Raw genomic sequence first — 5,067 nt, 5'->3', positions numbered from 1 at the left:
CGGCTGGGGCGCTCCGCCTACGGACTCCGGCGGTGCGGTCTGCTCCGGCTAAGGGAGGCGGGCAGGGCAGACCGACGCTGGCGTTCAGTCTCCTCTCCTGCAGGCAGGGAGCCCTAGCAATCTCTGCGCACCTGGAGAGCGCTTGGCAGTTCTTTAAGGCCCAGCTCTAAGGGCATGGGTCTCCTGGGGTGCCTTCTCTGGCCCCTAGGCCTGTCTGGTTTCCCGTTAACTAGGACAGTTCTCTGTACTTCGGTCTTGTAATAATTAGCACACAGTTTTCTTGTCTTCTGACCCCTCCTTTGCTGACCTGAGGACGGGGTCTAGGCTTGCTCCCGATGCTCCTGGGGCCCAGGCAGGACTGGCACATACTAGGTGCTCTCGATGGAATAAACTGCTGGGCTCTGATTTCTTCCTTTGCCCTGAGGTAGAGTAGAGGGTATGCGTCCTCTGCCCGCAGGTCAGTTCATCTCTGTTTGCTGAAATCTGCGGGAGAGGACAACTACCTCTACTCTGGGGCCTAGAAGCAGGGTGGAGGATGCGGCTGTGCAGTCCTGAAAGACACATCGCAGAACAGCAGAGGCGACCAAAGTGAGCCTTGATTACCACAACCTATGGAGTCTCTGCAAGAGGCAACATCACAAGGTGGCAAGAAGTCAAGGCTCCGCCTATTCTGGGTTCTTGCTCCCAGCCTCCCCCCCTTTTTAAAGATTTATTTATTTATTTATTTATTTATTTATTTATTTATTTATTTATTTATTAGAGACAGAGAGAGAGAGAGACAGGCAGAGGGAGAAGCTGACTCCATGCTGGGAGCCTGACATGGGACTCCATCCTGGGTCTCCAGGATCACACCCTGGGCTGAAGGCAGCGCTAAACCACTAAGCCACCGAGGCTGCCCTCCTGCTCCCCTTAATAGCAATTTAATAATAGCAGTAACGCCAATAAACAAGTGACTTTCTTTCTTTCTTTTTAATTTATTTTTATTTTTTATTTTTTTAATTTATTATTTTTTAAAGATTTTATTTATTTATTCATGAGAGACACAGAGAGAGGCAGAGACACAGGCAGAGACAGAAGCCGGCTCTGTGCAGGGAGCCTGATGTGGGACTTGATATGGGGGACTCCAGGATCACACCCTGAGCAGAAGGGAGGCACTCAACCACGAGCCACCCAGGCGTCCCTAACTTATTTTTATTTTTAAAAAAGATTTCATTTATTTATTTGAGAGAGGGAGAGCACAAGCAGGGAGAGGAGCAGGGGGAAAGGGAGAAGCAGAACAGGGAACTCTGATGTGGGGCTCTATCCTAGGACCCCAAGATTATGACCTGAGCCTAAGGCAGATGCTTAACCAACTGAGTCACACAGGTGCCCCACTTTTTTTTTTTTCAAACAAGTGACTTTCAAGGAGCATCTCCAGGACTCAAGCTTAAATGGTATTATTTAATCTTCCCACTAGTCTGTGAGGTGGGTTAGGTGTTATCGTTCCCATTTTATAAATGTGGAAACTGAGGATAAGGAAGCAACAATTCTCTGTTCAGGCAGTTGGAATAAAACACATGATTTTGGGCAAGGCACTTCCCTTCTCTAAGCCTCATTTGTGGAGATGATAGTATCTTCTCCAATTGGGAGAATGAAAAAAGATAACAGATGCAAAATGAGATAAAGGATATGTAAAGAGATCTTTGGGGTAAGGGTTGGTAGGTGGGAGGAATTCAGCATGGCCTAAGCCTCTCCTGCTCCAGATATACCAGATACACAACCTCCTAACCCTAGATGGAGATACTGCCAACTAGGATAGAGTCCTTTGTCTGCTCCGTTTGGGTCTCAAACCTTCCCCTTGTCCAGCCAGGGTGGAGCACTCCTTGGAAGATGATTTCCATGGCACTTGGGTTTCTTTTTTCCCCTATCTTATCTCTCAGGGCACCAACATCTCATTCTATGGGTCCCCTACCATGTGTACACAATAGGTGCTCAATTCCACCAGAAACCCTCCACAATTCCCACCATATCTTGTCCACATTCTCAGTTGGGGGCAAGTGGCATGGTATATCCTCATTTGGAGCTCAGAAAGCGAGTCACATTGTGTACAGTTGAACACCTGTATATCCTAAGACCTAGCAAGTCCATTCCTGGGTACCACCACAAGAATTGCACACATATGGGGTGCCTGGGTGGCTCAGTCAGTTTAGCATCTTACTCTTGATTTCATCTTCAGGTCATGATTTCAGGGCCCTAGAATGAAGCCCCGAGTGGGCTCTGCACTCAGGGGGGGCGTCTGCTTGGGATTCTCTTTGTCCCTCTCTTTGCTCATGAGAGCTATATTTCTAAAATAAATAAATCTTAAAAAAATGCACACATGCACTAGGAACCATGTCTAAGAATAGTAGTAGAAACATTGTTCATGGTATCCCCAAAATAAAAACACTCAAATGCCATTGACAGGAAACAAAGAAATGTGGAATAATTATACAACAGTAGAAAATGAATGAAAAATAGCAATGTGGCTGAATCATGGTGATATAATATATATTTTTAAAGATTTTATTTATTCATGAGAGACACAGAGAGAGAGAGAGAGAGAGAGAGAGAGAGAGAGAGAGAGACACAGGCAGAGGGAGAAGCAGGCTCCATGCAGGGAGCCTGACGTGGGACTCCATCCTGGGACTCCAGGATGACGCCCTGGGCTGAAGGCAGGTGCCAAACCGCTGAGCCACCCAGGGATCCTCCATGGTGATATAATATTGAGTGAAAAATTTAAGTCCTGGGGACGCCTGGGTGGCTCAGCATTTGAGTATCTGCCTTTGACTCAAGGTGTGATCCCTGTCCTGGGATTGAGTCCCATACTGGGCTCCCTGCAGGGAGCCTGCTTCTCCCTCTGTCTCTGTCTCTGCCCCTCTCTGTGAGTCTCTCATGAATAAATAAATAAATAAAATCTTAAAAAAAAAAAGAAAAATTTAAGTCCCTCGGGGCTGACTCAGTTGGAAGAGCATGTGATTCTTGATCTTGGCATTTGTGAGTTCTAGTGCCACATTGGGTATAGAGATTACTAAAATTAATTAAAAAAATACAAGTCCTAGAAGAGTATAGATGGAATGATTTCTTTTTTGTAAAATTCAAATAAAAACAGAACTACTATGTTTAGGCATAATATTGGATTGAGCCATATGAAGTTGCTGGGTTGTGACCTGTTTTGACCTATAAAAATGGCAAATTCATAAGGCTCAACATAATTTATGTGTGAAAAAAAACCTACTTAAAAAAAGAGCAATAGAATGAAGAATATAGAATTTAGAACAGTGATATCGTGGGGTATGGAGTGGGGGAAACCATAAATAGATTTAATTTTTAGTGATGCTGTAGTTCTTGGGTTGGATGATGGGTTCACATCCTTTTGTTTTATTATGAATAAATGAATGAAAGAATAGATATTTATACTCTAAATAATTTTTTAAAATATTTCATTTATTGATTCATGAGAAACACAGAAAGAGAGAGAGGCAGAGACACAGGCAGAGGGAGAAGGAGGCTTCCTGCAGGAATCAGGCCCTGAGCTGAAGGCGGCACTAAACAGCTGAGCCACTCGGGCTGCCCTGCTCTAAATAATTAAGGGTGTTTTCACTTGCAAAGTTCTCAAGGTAGCACAAATGTGAGAGTCTAGAGTCTTAGTTTGTCCCCCATTCATTTATTCGTTCTTTTTTAAAAGGTAAGGTACATTTCAACTTGTAATTCACCTTTTAGGGATACAGTTCTGTGAATCTCTAAAAATGCATGCAGTTGCATGGTTACCACCACAATCTCAATATAGATCAGTTCTATCACCCCTCAAAATTTCCCTAAACCTCTCTGTGGTGAGTCCCTCCATTCAATCCCAGCCCTTAGGAACCGCTCATCTTTTTCCTGTCTCCATAGTTTCGCTTTTTCTAGGATGTGTTTAGTTGTAAAAGGGCAGAGCTGCACTACAAAATTCTAATTCTGTGCTGCCTAAAATGCTGTAGATTAACATGTAAGAACATGATGACTGAAGCATCTCAGAACTACTTTCTTTACTTAGAAAAAAAAAAAATGGAAGGAAAGAAAATATGAGCCCTCACCAACTCTGTGGCTTTGGAGAAGCCACTGGCTTTCTCTCCATCTGTAAAACGGGGATGAAAATACTTCCCCCTCTAGAGTTGTGTGGAATGTTTTGCAAAAAGCACAAGTTAGCTGTTATTCTCATGATGGTCACACTGAAACCTCTTTTCTCTGGCCCTTGCTCTGCCACACTTTAACACACTGGGCCCTGTTCCCAGGGCCCTTCCCCCTACCACAGTACATACTGGAAAACTCCATAAAAAACTCGATTATATATATATATCTCCAAAAGGGTTGAAAACAAGGACTCAGAAAAAAACACTTCTATGCCAATGTTCATTGCAGCATTATTCACATTAGCTGAAAAGTGGAAAAAACTCAAATGTCCGTCAACAGATGAATAGATCAACCAAATATGGTAAATACACACCATGGAATATTATTCATTCTTTATAGAATGAAGTTCTGGGGCACCTGGCTGGCTCAGTTGGTAGAGCATGAGACTCTTGACCTTGGGGTTGTAAGTTCAAGCTCCATGTTGGATGTAGAGATTACTTAAAAATAAAATCTTAAAAGAATGAAGTTTTGATACATGTTACAGTATAGATGAATATTTTTTAAGGTTTTATTTTTAAGTAATCTCTACACCCAGCATGGGGCCTGAACCTACAATGCTGAGATCAAGAGTTGTGTACTCCGCTGACTGAGTCAGCCAGATGCCCCAGCATAGATGAATCTTGAAGACATCATCCTAAGTGAAATAAGCCAGACACAAAAGGACAAATATTGTGATTCCACTTAATATTAAATGTTTGGAACAAAGTCATTTATAAAGACAGAGATTAGAGGTTACCAGGGGCTGGAGGGGGGGCGGAATGGGAAGTTATTGCTTAATGGGTACAGAGTTTCTATTTGGGATGATGAAAAATTTTGGAAATAGACCATGGCAATGGTTACACAACAGTGTGAATGTAATTAATGCCACTGAATTCTGCA

Source organism: Canis lupus, chromosome 5 (genome assembly GCF_048164855.1).
Source record: "Canis lupus baileyi chromosome 5, mCanLup2.hap1, whole genome shotgun sequence".
NCBI classification, from domain to species: domain Eukaryota; kingdom Metazoa; phylum Chordata; class Mammalia; order Carnivora; family Canidae; genus Canis; species Canis lupus.
This window is presented reverse-complemented; position numbering follows the sequence as displayed.